Here is an 18567-nt window from a genome sequence, read left to right as displayed (position 1 = left end):
TTTTACCTCCATGGAGAAGTAAAGACACGTTGATTTACAGTCACTATCAGACCGTGCCAAACCAAGCTGCTTCCATGAGGCACAGAATATTCAGGCCACAGGACCAGGTTCCCTGGGAGTTCATTAGGATCACAGTGTGTCTTCAGTGCTTCAAGTTCAAAACTCACAGCCCAACACTCTTTTGTTATGGAAGAGAAAAGCATTCAGGCTGTGTTCCTAGAGAAGGAATCATCTGATTACCAGAACCAGCCACTTCCCTCTGTTACAATAAAATAGGAGACACTGGTCATAAAAATTGCTTTTTACAAGTCTCAAAACTGGTTACCCTTTTTAAAAAGCCTTTTTGACATTACAACTAAAAAAGCTTTTAACTTTTCTTTAAAACTATTATTAATATGTTTAATCCTAAGATACACTTGCCATTTTTAATTACTTTTCTAACTTCAATATCCCTTTCCAACACAAAATATTCAAAGAAAAAATTCTGGACCATGCTTTGGATTGCATGTGGCCAATTCTCACTCTATACCAGTCGCCAGCAAAATTCAGTGTCTGAGCCAACTGTTAAGTGCCTAGGGCCTTTCCTGTTCTTTTTGTTTCCTTCAGTCTATTCCTGTCAGGTGCAAACACTCCAGAATTGTGGACTTATGACATGGGAACTCACACTGAGTCATAGGTAGAACCCATTTTCTGTTCTGAGTTCACAAAAAAAAACAAAGTCTAATATTACCTTTACAACAAAAAGGTACGTGCGAGTTGAAAGAGCAGATGTGGTCTCGGCCCCAGCTGGAAATGCTCAGGGCGAACAGATGTCAGTAATAAACCCAGGAGAGCTACAAAGGTTGGTTTAGGTCCAGTGTGAGCCCCTAATGAAAATGCTGACATGAACATAAAATTGTTCATGTACTGCAGTTTCTTTCCTATCCCATCTGAGTGTCCAATACAGAAAGAAACCACCTGGAAAAGAATCTAAAAATGGTGTAGGGCCAAGGCAGGTGGGGCACATCAGTGGCTAGGAAGTTGGGATGATGGTTCAGGGAGCCTCACTTGCAGCACCATCAAGAAACTACTGCTTCTTCTAGGGGTTGGCACCAGGCCCAGTGCATCCTCACAGTTCTTCAGAGGGAGAACATGCGTGCCCTACTGTTGCATTCATTCCAAACTGCCACAGGGGATGTGCTTCTGGATGGTGTCTGGGAGACACAAAAACAAAACTGTAAATGACCAGAAGTGGTAGGAAATTAAACCTGAACTAGGCCTGAGAGCAAACCTAAGAAGGCTCACCAGGAGGATGGTAATTGAATAAAAACTGGAAACCCAGCATAAAATAGGAGAAAAGCTGGTGCCTGAAAAGGAAATGGAAGTGATGGCAGTCATGCAGAAAACAGGGTAGATGTGGCTTCAATGAAATCTATTTATAGACATATAGTCACATAAACTAGAGTTTTTCAAAGTATTGTGTTGTTACAAAACCTTATTACAACCTTTACACTCCACAGTAAGGTGTCTTTTCTCTCCAAAGGCACTAACTATATGCACTTAAAAGCGGGATTGATTTTCTTTTTCATATTTTGCAGCCAGGTACTGTAATTTCATTCATCAAAGCTAAGTGAAGCAGTTACTTATGAAGTCATATGGACTGATTTAGTGCAGTCTACTTGAGAAAACTAAAGTGTGAAATTCCATAAAATTGCAGCTGAAAGCCCCTCTACCTCATGGAGCCCCTGGTCTGTGGCACTGAGCATGCTCTGTCTCCAGGAGACAGCAGGACTGGTGTGGGTGGTTGTGACTAGCGGACAGTCTTCCCTCCTCCAGACGGACTACAGCTACATTTATCATTGTGCAAGAATCCTTTCCCTAAATTCTCCTTTGAGGTAGTAGCCTCATCAGAAAACAATTCCACATCTGTCCTATACTGACAATATGTCTTGAACAATTTGCTATTAGCTTGGAAATTTATTACAGTTTATGTTTATTTTGGTTAGTTGTTAACTATGCACATTTTTCTTTTGAAGTTAAAGAGGGAAATGGTGCCAAGTAGATTATAGATAAGAAATGAAAAAAAAAAAAGAATATCTGGACTTGTTTTCTGAAGTCAGACTACACAGGATTAAATCCCAACTCCTCCACTTACTGTGATCTCAGGCAAGTTACTTAATGTCCCTCTGCTTCAGTGAGGATAAGAATATTCACTAAGTCACGGAGTTGTGAGAAGTCAATAGGTCAACTAAATATGCACAATATTTTAAATTGTTCCTATCACATGGCAAATGCTATATGAGAGTTAGCCATTTAGTATTATTATTATTATTTAAATGACCTCATCATCCCAAATCCTGTACTATTTAAACTTATAATGGTTAATCCATAATACCTTTACACTATACTATATCAAGTTAAAAGTGGCTTTAGAAAGAAAATGATGCAGGATAAAATATAAAACAGAAAAGATCCAATATTTCTTCAGTACCGTTATTTGGGGACTAACTTAACCAAAGTAACCACAACAAATGACTATGGAATCAGACATAGGTAAGTTTAAAATTCATAAAAGTGGAAGTTATCAGAGATTGGGAGTCTCCCTGCAATATGGAGTGGTAGCATCAAACTGCCTGGGGCCTTGGCATCAGAAGGACAGACCCCACCCAGGTCAATATGGCAGGCAAGCAGCAGCAGGACCAATGGGCAAAAGCACTGGGCTGCTCACTAGTGTACTGGACAGCTACTCCAAGCAACCCACAGAACAAATGTAATCAACATCACCTCACTTACCTGAGACTCTGGTTTACTCAGACCCAAGTGATGGATCACTAAAGTCACTTTGGCTCTCAGGGTTCTAAAATTCAGGGCCTCTGTAGGGGCTTTTTGATTTCTAACACTGTACCTCTCATTTCTCAAACTGTGAGTGATATTTTCCTCGCCAGTAACCTAGTGAATTGAATTGGAAATTAAACTATTTTTGGAGTAGGAAGAATACAAAAAAAGACCATGACCCAGCCTCCAGTCCTCTGGCCTTCTTTATTTATTCAAAACACCATTATTGTTTTAAATGATCTTGCCTGTCCACAAGAGTTCATACCTTACTCAACTATAGTCCAAGGGCCTGATCTCATGGCTTTCTGGGACTTCTAGAGGTCCAAGAGCTCTAAGAAATGAGTTCCAGACTGAGAGCTCTCTAATTCATAACCCTTGTATAATCATGTGTAGGAACCAGGAAAGGAGGTAGCCTACAGCTCCAGCTGAATCAATGAAACTGAAAAGTGAATGCTGAAAGCTGCTTTACCTATTTATAAAATACACACTCGGAATCACACTTTTTTCTCCAAATTTAAGGATTCATTCCATTGTGCCTTTCCAGAAGGGAATCATGACGAAGTCTGGCTAGAATCATTTTCATTCCAACAAATTATAGACATTAATGAAGGTTTACCCTTACAATTTAAGAAAGGAACTAATTCATCATGAAAATGACTCATATACATGTATGCCTATCAAGGGCCCCTAAAATAAATATTTTTGTATGAAAGCTGTGTTTTTATACTCTAAAATTATTTCCAGCATCTGGCACTGAGCCAAGGAATTTCAGTGACTTTGCCATTTATAGCAAAGTTTCAGCTAAGCTAGTTGCAGGGCAAACAAGAAATATACTTGCTGAACATCTGAAGGCCACAGAGCAAAATCAGAATATCCATGCAGGAAGAGACCTTGTCGAACCACAACAATGAACTCTGTGAAAGTGAAATGAAGCCTACAAATTTACAGGGGTGTTCGGTTGGCAGGGAGCTAACCAGAAAAAAACAAAGACAAAAACTACCATAGGTAATGGGAAATTGAGTTCAAAGGAGACACACTCAATTCCTAAAAAGGGAGTCCAAAAGATAAACTAAAAGGACATTCACTGATATACAGACCTATCTTTTCACTTCCCTCAGGAAAATATGAAGCCTAGAAGTGAGCAAACGTAGTTAAACTAGAAACAAGAGAGAAGATGAATCTGACCAGTATGTAAGAAGACATCTACCTACCTACCAAGCAGAGGCAATTCAGTTGTGTACCCCAAAAATTCCTTTCCCCACGCAATTCATGAGAACATTTAAATGGAAATAAATTAGTCTTTCGGTGACACTGAATTCTGTTGAAGTTATGGAAAAAGTAACACTACCCTTACTGTCAGTAGTTCACAGGTTGGTAAGCAAAACAGAAAAGTAGACAGGGCAACTGCCAGAGTGTGTGAAAAATCCCTTACTAGTGCCACACACTCATGGCCATGTAAAACCTATGGGCCAAGAAGAAATGGAGAGAGAGAAGATGGGACTTGGTCAATGTTTTAGTTTAGGTCCATGAAAATAAGGAAGTAGGGCTGGGGATTTAGCTCAGCAGTTCCACCGCCTGCCTCGCAAGCTAAGGACCTGAGTTTGATCCTCGGTACCAAAAAAAAAAAAAGAAAAGAAAATAAGGAAGTATACAAATATTACCTTTCAATAACATAATCACTCTTCTCCACTTTCCTCAATATTACAAAGGCCTCATTTTTAATGAAAATCACTCAGCAAAGACAACACTGAGCCAAGTGTGGTGGTGCACCCCTCTAATCCCAACACTTAAGGAGCTGAGTCAGGAGGATCATGAATTCAAGGCCAGCCTGGACTACACAGCAAGACTCTGTCTCAAAAAAAGAAAAGTCAACATTGACCATTTTTTAATCTCTTCTACAGTATCTCCCAAAAAAATGATTAAAAGAAATAATAGCTTCCAAACTTTTGCCCCTACTTCCAGCTTACAGGAAATACAAGGCAGAGAGAAAACTGAATAGAAAACAATCAATCAAAAGTATCCTCAACGTGGGCCCAGTCTCTTTAAAAAGTCAACATCATATAACAAATGTCAGAGAACTGCTCCAGGCTCTAGAATAAAGTAAGAGAGACTTCAGAGCCACATCAAGCATTGCAGTGCATGAACACTGACTGGATCTAAGTTCAGGGAAAAAAGAAGTGTCATTAATGACAATTTGAAGACAACTGGAGAAATTTAATGGATGGGTTATCAAATATCTTGAGAAAATTATTAATTTTTAAAATTTTTAAATATTGTGGTTATACCAAAGCATGCTCTTATTTCTAGAAATTATATGTTCCAGAATTTAGGAGATGAGCATCATGATGTCTGCTTCCTCCAATTTACCTCAAATTGTTCAGCCAAAAAATTATATACACACACATTCACACACACCAATAGATACAGTAAGTGCAGCCTAACATTAACAATTAATAAATTTAGGGGAAGATTTATGGATGTGTAATATACTACTATTTCAACTTCTCTATTTTGAAATTTTCTACAATAAGCTGTGGAGAAGAGGAAAATGCTCCTAGGACCTTAGGCATGTCAAAAGAAAGTAAGTACATCTATAAGAAAATTTAAAAGTGTGAACAAGGAAAATCATGTATAATTTATCATGTAACCAGCAAAGACATTTAATCAAACTAATACATTACTTATTCATCTCTGAAAATTGCTACCACTTTCACTATCTCAGATCTGTGGGGATTTTCTACTATAATCTATCCCAGATTTAGTATACAAATAAAAAATATTTTATGACTTCAGATGGTAACAAAACTGCATGGTTCTGGTTTTCACGCTTTAGTGCATAGAATGTTGTAAACATAAATGACTCCCAAGATAAGTCAGTCAGGAGAGATCAAATAACTCTCCACTTCTATCAGAGATACATGACTGGATTTACCCTTTAGGAAGAAATACAGCCTAGGGTTTGCACATTCCTCTGACTTTCTTATATTAAATTATATTTAAATATTCCCATAACACTAGCAGTCATAGCCCTACCATCCCCTAAGGACTCTGAGGCACCAAACTGAAACAGAAAGTAAACCCTAAGGATAATTTCAGCAATTGAGATGAGGGAACAAAAAAATTAGTAATTTCATACACTCTGTATAATAATGTAAGTGAAATATGTATTTTCACTTTCTCATACTTCCTCAAACCCATTCTAAGACTATAATTGAAGGCTATATCACTCCAAAGTTAACAATAAGGCAGCTTTGTATCTACTCTACCAACAAAACAAGTGGCATTAATGAAGTCCATCTTCAAAGGTTTATTATAAAACAACAACAAGAACAAAATAAGCTCTTCTGAAATTTGTCTCTAATTCCTAACTGATCATAACTGGGACAGGAAGGATTTACTGAGACTCATTCATCAATTTGAGACAATTTGCTTTAGGTCAAGCACTTTCTCTCAGGCATGCACAATATGTTCCAACATCCTTACTAATTTTCTTCTGATACTTCTAAAATGTCTCTCACATACTGCAAGGTTATCAGAGGTGTCCTGAAATAAAGTCCAATCTGTCTTACTTCATCAGTGCCAAAAAAATCAATTTCTCAAATCTCAACATTTTTTCACTTAGTACTTACTACTGTCACGTATTCTATTTGTAATGCAATGTGTCAGGCTCTTGTAAAAGGCAGAGAACAAATTAATGGACAGTGTTTTCTTTCAAGGAATTTGTCCTCTGACTGGCTGAAGAAAGTGTATTACTTAGAGTCACGAGTAAAGTTGGTGCATAAGGCTACCCCTTCTCTACTCATGTCTAGAATCGGGGTCATGGAAACAAAAGACTTTCCTTGAGCATATGGTACCCTTAGAGAGCTGTCATTACAACTCGAGCAACTTATATTGGTAAAGAAATGTCTACATTTATTAAGCCTCTTCTAATACCTGTCATGAACTGTATAATCCACACAACAACTCAAGGGTCAGAACTAGAAGCAACTTACTGCTAAGGTCCTTTAGTGGCCAATCGTTTTCCTCATAAAGAAATCAAGACCCGGTGGGATTCACTGTCTCTGCTGCCAAAGCCAACACAAAATCCAGCTGAAATGAACCACATCTATCCAAAATGTCTAATAATCCTTTCTGCCTGAAAGGATCCAATGCTTGGAAAGATGCATATATCCAGAAAATCTGCACATGCCAAGAAAATACAGCAGCACATCCCAGGACCCCATCCTGACAGCCAACACTCACTGCTGCAGCTCAGTGTAAGTCCACAAAGCACGGAAGGAACTCAACAAGTCAACTGAGTGAGAAAACAACCGATACCCTCGGCCACACTCTGGCTACTCTTGGCAGCCAATCACATGTGAAAGGCAGCTTGATACTGTACATGGCCCTTCTGTGAAACCTGCCCTGGCAACAAGTACAGTATTTGGTTTTTATTTGATTTTGTTGGTTTGGTCCTGGGGATTGAATCCCAGGTCTTCACACTGAGCAATATCCCGAACCCTTTTTCATATTTTTAATTTCATGACAGGATCTCACTAAGTTACCCAGGCAGGGCTCAAACTTGCAGTCCTCCTGCCTCAGCCTCCCAGAGTGCTAGGATTACAAGGAGGCGCCACCACACTCAGAAAAACAGTATTGAATGTGGCAACACGTAGCCATGCTCACTGATCTTCCTCCATGTCTGTCATCCTTTCTTCCTCTGTCGCTCTTTTTATAATCATTATGTTACCTATGAGTCAGGTCTTTTCTAGATGCTCACTGGGCAATAAATATGTTTTATAGCTGTGTCCCTGGTGTGAGAGCTAGTGAAAAGAATGCATAAGGGTCCTAAGGAGTTAAAACTCAAAATGAAAAGTGAAAAACGGTTTTAAAGTTCAAGTTTTCCCCCATACTGGCCTCCTTCATGACTGAGAATTGGGACATGACAGAGAAGACGCTAAAAATGGACACCTGCAAGGAACAACCAAATCTAAATGTATGGTTTTGATTTAAAAAGGAAAAAAATTTTACAAAAACTTACACCACAGTCTTTGCGGTTTGTTCCTTCAGCTGGAAAGGATTTCTTAGTATTGCAATTATATTTACTATATTGATATCCTAAGAGAGAAAAATATTCAATGTTGTCCCCAGCAAATTCAGTTACAACCAACAGAAAAATGTAACCTAGAGTGAAAACTACTTAAGCGAACAATACACATCTAGGACCACTAACTTTAGATCACATTTCTGCAAAATTGGTGCAAGTTATGGAAAGGCTAAAGGCATTGTTACAACAGCAGAAAGACAAGTTAAAAAGTTGTTTAGACATCTTAACAACCAGATTCACACTGTTTTGAAATACATATATAAAATATAAATATATATATGTCAGAAATTCTACCATCATTCCTACTCATTACCAAAACCTTATTAATCCTAACAGAAAGACATCTGTTCACTTTTAAATGTGGAAATGTTTCCAGTTACTTATGAAAAATACAGTTCTCTTAAAGAACTACTTCTCAATGTCACTACTACCTCATAAATTTCCCTTTACATTTTGGTAGTGAAGCGAACAGAAAATTCTCTGCTCTTTCATTACTAAGTTATATGGAAGCAGTTTGAGGAAGGAACTCTTAGAGCCGACCAAAACATACTTCGCCATCAGTTCTCAATTGGCACACAAATTCCATCCATACTTCAGGTACAGCTTCATCTCAGGAAGATCCACTTTTTCTCATAACAAGTGGTGCTTTATAAAACATTGTTAATGGATTCCATGTGGGTTTTGACTATAAAATTGTCACAGACTCAAATGGCATGTTAAAATTAAGAAATAAAAAAAAAACTATTAAGTTCAGTGCACTTAAAAAAAAAATCAAAGGGACAAAGTCTTAAGGGACAAAAGCACATGGAGGTACAGTTAAAAGGCCCATCAAGAGAAACAAAGTACAGGGACCACTGCACCCAGACAGTGGCCAAGGGGCTCTGCCTCACCGTGGGAGAGAAGAGCTGGCCCACATCTTCACATCAGCAGCATGAGCTACACGACCCAGACCCAGCCCTGCAGACCTGGTTGCACTACAACAGCTAACTCTGGTGTCTGTAAGCAATGCTCTTCGAACTCCAAAATGCACACAAAAAATGTAAACTTCGGCTGTAGAGGTTGAGTTTTGTGATTCTGCCTTTCTCGTAAGTGCCCAGGTGATGCCAGAGCAGCTGGCCCAGGCACCTCACCTTATGTAATATGCTCTTAAGTCCCACATAAAAAAGGGGGGCTCTACATAGCATACTAGGAGAAAGAATGAAGCTACACGTGTAAGCACTTCAGGTTTTTTGGAAGAACACTACCACATAACTAAAAATAGTACCACCCAAATGCTTAAGTGTCTTAATTATCCAGTCTTTGACTACAAATCCCATTGCCCAGAATTTAAGAGTTATACATTCTTTGGATAAAGTAATAAAAATATTAATTTTACCCAGGCATGGTGACACGGGTCTGTAATCCCAGGTATTTGGGAGGCTGAGGCAAGAGGATCAAAGTTCAAGACCAGCCTGGGCAACTTAATGAGATCTTGTCTCAAAATAAAATATAAAATGGGTTGGGGATATAGCTGGAGTCAATCCCTAGTATCAGAGAGGGAGAGAGGAAAGGAGAGAGAGGAAGAAGAGAGACAGAGAGACAGACAGACAGGGATTAATTTTTACAAACAAATGTAATGTTTTTCCAACTTTATGTAGTCTTTCTCATAGTTAAAAACAAATTTCTAATTAAAGGTATGTGCATCTCCTGAGTTACTAGAAAACAGTGACCATAGTTTCCATAATATTTTTTCTCTTCTAAGCTAAATAACCTGTTCCTTCAACCATTCTTTGAATAATAAGGTTTGATTTATTTCACTATATTCATTGTTTTATTCAGAAAATCAATGCACTGGCCCATATGCAGGACTCTCCTAGTTACTCTTAAAAAGTTGCAAAATGCTAATGATAGAAACATCATAGGATCAGTTAGGATTTACTGAATGTACTCTGTTTGTCAACCACTGTGCTTTGGGTGGATTTTCTCACTTAACTGTTCCACCATCCCTTTGTCATCCCCATTTTGCAGAACTAAGAAATAGAGCCCAGAAAGATTAAAGACTTGCCCAAGGCTACACACTAGCAGATGACTTGTACATGAGGTCCATGTTCTTAACCACTGCCCATACCACCTCTAACACATACCTAAAAAATATCTATAAATGTAAAACACTTTATGTAAAAAATGGTTCCTGACCTCAAGAAGTTTAAAATGTAGGTGGCCAAAGGAAGCAAAGTTCCTTAGGTGAAACATTCTCAAATAATACAAAAACAAATTAATAATTAAGTTTAAAAATCTATAAACATTTACTCTATTAAACAGAAGAGAAACCTAGGGGGCTCAGTTACCCTCAAGGCCTACAATCTAAAAGCTAGCTATCCTTCCAGAAGTTAAGTAATGACATTAGCACTGAAGGCCAGGGATCCAATGCCACCTTTAAGATCTGTGTTATCATGGAGTGGCTTCCGAATTAGGAGCTTTCCATGTGAGAGAGCAAAAGAACAAGTGTGCCTCAGAAAGGGACAAAACTATTCTACCAAATAGCCAACCAAGAGCTCTAGTGCAGAATATAGGTAAGACTTAACTGATCTAGGGAGACGTCTTAGTGCAGTGAGTCTCCCTCTCTTCACTGTAGCCAGTATTCTCATTGGCTATTTCCTTGAGCACTCAGAAACAAGCAGAATATTAGTACTCAGCATTCTACATCACAGGTGGGGATAGTTGATAGAAAATCTCAGCAGGAACTTTTTAAAAAGGGAAACCTAGAATTGACTTATCCTGCTGTCAAAATTAAATATCTAATGTCAAAACCGATAAACCTATGGAGACTGTCAGTTCTCTGACATTAACAGCAGTCTTTGGAGACTGTTGCAGAATATTGCTTGAGACTGCAGTATGCAGGAACTAAATAGTTTCTGGCACTGATCAAAGGGGATTTCTTAGGAACACTTTTTTGAGAAATGTATTAAGATCTTGGCTCCACCCTCCATCTGGCTGAATAGAATTGTTATCTTACTAAGGGAGCAAAACTTTGAGGTGTATGATGTTATGAGAAATAGCCAACCCCTATGTGATGTGGTTGGTAGCACTTAATATCTATTTCCATCAATCAGCAACACATTCATCCCCTTTAAGACAGCCAAAGGATCTCAAAAGCACCATGGAGGGTCTCACTGCTCACAGCCACTGAAAAGATAAAATCAATAAATGTGTATGAGAAAGAGAAAGAGAGAGAGAGAGAGAGAGAGAGAGAGAGAGAGAGAGAGAGAGAGAGAGAGAGAGAGAGAGAGAAAACAGTTGTTTTCCTTTTGGTGAAAAAGCCTGGTAATAAAGGTCTTTGTGTCTTATAATGATGATGCATTCAGAGTTTTAAAGCTATCAAAGTTCTATGAAATGAGCAGCTTTTAGCTAAGCCCTGCATTTTCTTAAACTAATGATTTAAAAATTATTTTGGATTATACAAAGAAAAAGCAATCAATTATGGAATGGAAGGGGGAAAAAAAAAACCAAGATTACGTGGCTGGCTAAGGTGGAATATCAAAGCAGACAGGGAGACTACTCTGAAAGGTCCAAGCCACCTCTGGCTGTAATTTTTGCTGTCTTTTCTCCATGTGGGTAATGGTTAAGGTCATTAACTGTAGTGAATCCAGTTGGATTCAATCCCTGGAAAATTCACTTCTCAAATGAAAATGTACTTAGCCCCTCCTGTGCTTCAAATTCTGTATATCTACTATGGGCATGATATGATGGCACCTCGCCTCACAGAGTCCTTGTGAGATTCAAATGAAACAATAAATCTAACGTGCTTGGAACCATGTCTGCTACATGGTGCAGGTCAATGGAATGTGTTTGTTATGGCTCATGTCTAGATGTCCCCCCAAACCCTCATGAGGTCACAGGTGGGGCTTTTTCAGAAGGGGCTAGATCTAGAGTGTGAGACACTGGGATTGTTTCATGGTGCAGTGGTAGGTTCAAGGCCACTAGGATTAAGGGTGTGAGTGCTACCCTCCCTAAGTAGCCTAGATAAGATAAAAGGGGCAGGAAGATGCTTGTTTTGTTACCTTCTGCCCGCCATGAACTGTTTCTCCTCTGCGATGCCCCTCTGCCATGCCACCCTGCCTTGGAGCCAGCCAAGTATAAACTGAAACCTCTACAAATTGTGAGCTAAATAAACCTTTCCTCCTTTAACTTTGGGTGTTGAGTATTTAGTCTCAGCAACAAGAAAAGTAACTAAGAAAGTGTTATTCCAACTGTCCCTCTCTCTCTTTCAGTTCCCACACCCAAATCCCGTGCCACATTCCTTTTATTCCAACTCTGTTATTTTTTGTTGTGTTGTTGTTTTGGCTTTATTTCTGTGTGACCTTCCCACCTGGCCTCACTTTACTGGGCACAGTCAACACCATGGTCCATCTGCACCCAGAGCTGGAGGCTGAAATGAGGGACAGGAGGCAAAAGCTATACTGCTGTTGTGGGCTCAGCCAGGCAGTAAAAGAAACAGGAGACTCACAGAGCCAACAAAGCCCACACCTGCAAGGACCCAAATGTCACAATGGCAAAGGGCCATGAACCTACTTTCACAATAGTGACAGAGGGACTGGGTATTTCTGAATTTCATTAATCAGGGCAATGCTAGATTCATTGCTGAACTCATATAGAAGCTCACTCAGTGATACAGCCATTTTAAAAAGGATGAGTTCCAGATACACACTTAAATATTCAAAATGTCATTAAAATACACCTACTACTACCACCAATAAGACTAATAATAGGGATCTAGAGTTAACCCTGGTACATAAACTTCCTTTCTTAGGGCTTTATTAGAACAAAGCCCTTCAAAATTTCTCCCACTTCTCCTTTGGATGCTTCTCTTCTTTGTCCCAAAAGCTTTGTCCCTTTTGGTATCTCTGCACTGCATTTAACTATTTCCATCTTAGTCAGAAATATCTGAGGTGACTTATCCTCTATGCCCATGCTAATTAGCCCACATATGATATGATTATGAATGCAAACAGGAAGGCACTGGAAAGGGACTTTTAGCCTCACAAAAGAGTTCATCACACAAGTCCTACTGAAAAATATGAATTAACAGCTGTCCTGTTAATCTTACAGATTTGTCCCAGGTCAAATATTAAACATCTCCAGCACCAATATTAATGCACTGGGAGCAGAAAGCAGTGTGCACTTCCCTAAATGCTGCCATCACAAGACAACATGGGTACCTTTATGTTCCTTAGCAGATTTGCTGTGGTTTTGGGTAGGACACACTGATAGCAAACTACCCCTGGAAATGATTTGACATCCTCAATGCAACAACCCAGGGCTATGGTTAGGACATAAATTAATGAAAGGTTTCATAAGAAAAAGTAATTATAAAAAGCTCTTTTTACTATCTTAGAAGTTTAGATAGAGGCTACTGTCAGGTTGTAATTTGATTACAAGTGTTTCAATTAGCTTTAAAGCTCTTCCATTGAAAATGGTAATACAAAGCTTTTTCAGAGATATCTCATTATGAAACAAAAAAAATTTGTATAGAACTTAATGTTTTTTAAAATTAGAGGTAGTAGGAGGGGTTCTGAGATAGGAATAATGCTATATAGAGGCCCTGAGATACAAATGCCCCAAAGGTTTCCTGTGAAAATCCTATTTGGTTAAGAGGCTCCACTTCACAAATCATTTTCTAAACCTGTCATTTCCATGGACAGACTGCAAGCAAGCCTTCTTGAATTACAATGGGGTTCCACAAAGTTAACTTTACAAGATCAAAGTTCTCACCATCAGGGACTCCAGGCTTTGACATTTTAAATTGTCAGATGATGAACAATTTGACAGGCATTTCTGAAATGAAATTTTTTTAATTGACAATTGTTTGCATGTTCATGCTGCACAGATGCGTTAGGGATAAGGTCATCCACTGTTTTTCCAGGAGTTCACAGAAAGACAGTCTCTGAAATGTAGGAACAAAGTAAAAAACTAGCATAGAGATAATCTGGGAAATAAACTGGTGATTATTTGATTATTTACATCACTTTATTATCCACAATGATAAACCCTAACAAAGACACTGGTAACCCTGCTGCATATTCAACTCAGTCACAGAACGAGTCACGTAGAGGGAAAACATCTTTTTCCTCCACTAGCTACTCGGTGGACTATAGAAACAAGTTCCACAGACAAAAAGACACAATGTATTGATCCATCTAATTGACATTTTGTTCCATGGCATTTTAAGATGGCCTACTTTTCACAGTGTTCAATATTTCTCTGATGAGTTAAAGTCAAACACAAATGATTGCTGGCAGTGGGAGCTGGAGTTCAACTGTGTCCCATTAGGTGGCACAATCTAGTCTGCAGCCTTCTGCTCACCATCAGATGTTGTGGTTGAGCACATTAATGACCCTCCCTGCTCTGCTGAGTCAACTGGACCAGTGTTTCAAAAGAAGCAGTTCTTTGGTAAAATTTATGTTTATTCCAAGGACCACATACAATGTTTTGAAAATGCAGCCCTCCTTCTGTTCACACCAAGCTCCCCTCCCATCACCTACACTCCAGAGGGAAATATCCCAGTGCTCTGGGAAGGAACTTTTGTCAGGCTTAGGTTTTATATTTCCAGAATTAGGAGGCTGCAGTCCGGCTATGCCAGTTAAAAACATTAACAGAATAAGAGAATGCCTCTCCCTTTCTGAAGCGAACTCCCCCAGAGTGTACTTCCCTGTCCTTGCTGCTTACAAGGGCCACGTGCTGGGTATCCAGCCCCTGAGATGTTGGCATTTGACTGTACAATTCCAATGCCTCCAACCCCAAGCCAGCAACTATCATTTCTGCACCAGCTTGCAGGTCACCTCCCAGGCCACCAAGCTGTTTCAGCTCCCAAGAGATTCCAAAGGGCCAGCATATGAGGGAATAAGACAAAGAAAAACAAGTACAGGCTGTTCTAAATGTTATAAAGGAGGACACATACTGTGGTACTTCCGGCCGACATGCTGCTTCTCACTATCCAGAAAGGCACTTAGAATGGATCTGCTCGTTAATCAGAAGAGACAAAGGCTTTTATTGTTTGTGAATTACCAGGCTCCAGTCTTCATAGTTTCCTCCGAATTTAAATGAGATCCTCCAGCTGCTACTAATGTGTCATCTTTCTGCCTCTGCAATGCCCTAAAAGTACCAATGTTTACACAAGGTGGTACTCAGGCCCTGGGCCAGTCAGGGACACAGGCCATTGTCTGTACAGGAAGGTCCTCAGGCTGGGCCTAGTGGTATTGAGTCACGGAGACTTTCACCATGTAAGCTCTACATGCACATATCCCTTCTGCTCTTTCAAATTAAATACAGACACCACAGTTCAATATGATTTTTGCTAGCCACAGCCAGGAGATTTGAAATGAAGGCTTCCTTTCCACACCAAATGCATCTCACTGTCGCTGGATGCAGAGGAGCTGCCACATGTGCATATGGTTATAAAGAATCCCATAAAACTCCCCCTCAGTCTCTCAGCCCAAGGCAGACACTGGCTCTTTGAAAACTAAAGCACAGCAGAGGGGGATTCCCTTTCCTGGTCACTGCCTCTGCCCTTCTGTGTCCACAGTGGCTGCTGCCCCTGAGCAGAAGTGAGCAGACTCACAGCTCTTAGTGTCTGAGCAACTGTAAATGACAGCAGCCAGGGACCTGAGTGGAACCACACAACCTGAAATCAGCCCAAAACTTACAATTTTCTTCTCCTTCTTTTCCTTCCTCTCTTGCTATTTTTCCTCTTATGCTTGTATCTTAGGGTTACCAAAAAACAGTTCATTATCGATAAACTGCTTGCAAGTGCAATAAGGAAGCAATGCCTTCTTTTACTCTTCCACAAAAAAGCTGGCTGTTGTCAGGCCACCTATGAGAATTCTCTCATTTCATTCATTCAGTCACTCAACACTGTCTCTGTACCCCTGGTGGACACATGCTGTCTAATCCCTTCTCCATGAGTATGGGTGGAACTTGTGTATGATGACTGTGTCATTTTATACGGAAAAGGGATTTTGCAAATGTAACTAAGATCTCTAACCAGTTGACTGAGTGATCCTGAATAGGCCTACCCTAATCAGATGATGCCCTTAAAAGAGAGACTGGGATCCACCCTGACATCAGAGATCTTCTCCTGCTGTCCTGAAAGGAAAAAGCCTAGATGAGTTCTGTTAACACAAGGAAGCAAATTACCCCATAATCTTGGGAGCTTGGATGAAGATTCTAAGTGTCAGATGAGACCAGCCCCAAAACATCTGGATTTTCATACCATGAGCGAAGCACATAGCTAAGCTGCCCCCAGACTCCCAACCCACAGAAACAATGAGTTAATAAATGTGTGTTGTCTGAAGCCAATAAGTCTGTGGCAATTTCTTATGAAACAATGTAAACTACTACAGGTGTCACTGAGAAGCTAGCACTGTACAGGATGCTGGGGACATGTAGAGAAGGGCAATACAGGAAGGTGAATGTGATAAAAAATGCCAAATTCTGTAGGACCACAGATGGGAGCAGTTGATTCTGCCTGAGTAAAGCTAAGAATGTCTAGAGAGAAGTGGGATTTCCCAGCTTCTTGAACGGCACCAAAGTTGACATCATGTAAAACTCAGAGTTCTAATCAGTAGTTGTAAGGGGACCATGTTTGTGACAGCCCTCCTAGGTCTCAAAATGTAATAAATCAGCAGAAAGAATGCCACTATTTCTGCTAAGTTCAGCAATAACAGATAACTGGGAGTTACGACTCCCAGTTATCTGAAGGAAAGGCATTTAAATTGTTTCACTGGGAATTCCAATAAAGTTTAAACTAACAACCTGAATTCTATACAAAAAAAATTAGAAAAAGTAAATCTTATATAGAGCCCATTATAAAGAGAATACTAGTATTAAAAAACTATGCTACCAAACATGAGAACCTCACTAAAGCACCTTCCAGTTTCTTGTTTCTCTGGCTTGGAGGGGCCACCCTTTAAATTACATGAACACAAGGTCTGTGGCAAATGTCTAATCCCCTGGCTTTCCTCTGGTCACCAGCATGCCTCAGGCTGCCACTTTTTCGGCCATAATAGCATATGCTTAAGGAATGCTGACTAATTCCAACGTTTGTCCAGGAAGAATACTGGGAGGTAAATCCATTGCCAAAAATAAAAATGGATTCTAACACCAAATATTAGTTACTTTCTGATGATATATTATTTTGTATCATCGCTGCCAAGGCTTTTCTGTTTTACTGCTGATAATCATATTCATCCCCTCTCCCTCAGGACTCAATAAAGGTTATTCACTTTTTCACCAGAAGCATAAGCTCAAGGGCTCTGCGTCACTCTCTTATTTCAGTCAAAAAGGATCTCTTCCATGCATTTCAGGGAAATCTGAGAGAAAGAGAGGGAGGAAAAAGAAAGGAAAAGGAAGGGAGGGGAAGAGAAGGAAAGGGAAAAGAAGGTAAACATAGAAATATAATATACCTAAGTATAAATTGGGCAACTGTTTTGGTATCATTCATTTTCCTTGAAATCCATCCCATCAGCACAAATTGATCTCCAACTATTTTCAAGGCATCTGAGGGTTGAAGAAGTTTTACTAACATCTAGGCAACAAAAGAAGGTGGAAAACACAGTCCTAAGCAAAGCTTTGAAAGTCCTTATCTGAGAATTTCTACAAGTCAGAATACAGACCACCAGTACCCTCCACCCCACACAAACACACACATTTGCTCACTCATGCGCAGCTTTTAATTTTGCAGATTTATGTTTTTGTTCAGTATGTCCTTCAATTTGGACAGAAAATCACTTGTGTGTATGGCACATAAAAAGGAAACCCCTCCCAAGCCCAGTTCTATGGGGTTCTCCCAAGGTCACAATAAGAGTTCTTTATTTAGACATACACATCATGTGGTTCTGTGACTTAAGCAATACACAGACTATCTTCACCAATGTTTGGGGTGAATAGCTGAGCTTAAAATGCATGCCTTAGAAAAAACACTCATCTACAGCTAACCTGGCCCTCTGTGGTGGGGTCAGTAGAGGGGGCCCTTCAGCGACACATCCTTCCAGCAATTCTGATGGAACAAAACCAGGTAGGACAGAGATAGAAAGAAGACTGGATCGGGCTGGGGATTTAGCTCAGTGGTTCCGCCACCTGCCTCACAAGCGGAAGGACCTGAGTTCGATCCCCAGTACCAAAAAAAAAAAAAGAAGACTAGATCCTAATAAGGATTTCTGCCTATTAAAGAGTATGCTTCTTGTATATCAGGTGTGCTTTTACTATTTTTTTTCATTTATCTCACTATCCACTGGCCACAAGAAAATGCTATTCTAATCTTCAAGAATATACTGATAAATAGCTCGTGTAAACTTCATCCAAGGACTAAGATGCATTAGAATCTTCATTACTACTGTTGCCAAAAAGAATTCTGCTGGGTAAATTTACCTAAACAGATAAGGAAAAGATTACAAAAATCCAATAAATATCCCATACATCAAAACAAAACAGAAAAAAGTACAAAAATACAAATTAATCCCAGGCAACCAAAAGTAAACAACTGACCATTTCATAATCAGCTTTTAAGTTATGTGAGTTAACTTTTTAAAGGCCTTTTAAAGTTCCTTTACCTTCCTTTTAAAAGCCATAGAACATCCTCAATAGTTTACATGAACAATTGAGATAGAAATGTTTTGAAAAGTAGGAAGAGA

The 18567-nt window shown here is 39.5% G+C and overlaps 1 protein-coding gene across 5 annotated transcripts in view; it reads right to left on the bottom strand.

Annotated features, from left to right (window-relative positions):
- Lrch1 (leucine rich repeats and calponin homology domain containing 1) overlaps positions 1–18567 on the bottom strand; it is a 193645-nt gene that overhangs the window by 141141 nt on the left and 33937 nt on the right. The gene's annotated exons all lie outside the window — the stretch shown is intronic.

The sequence above is a fragment of the Heterocephalus glaber genome, unplaced genomic scaffold (genome assembly GCF_053883595.1).
Source record: "Heterocephalus glaber isolate CG9 unplaced genomic scaffold, H.glaber_assembly_v1.0 deba00001666, whole genome shotgun sequence".
In the NCBI taxonomy this organism is placed as follows: Eukaryota; Metazoa; Chordata; class Mammalia; order Rodentia; family Bathyergidae; genus Heterocephalus; species Heterocephalus glaber.
This window is presented reverse-complemented; position numbering and strand designations above follow the sequence as displayed.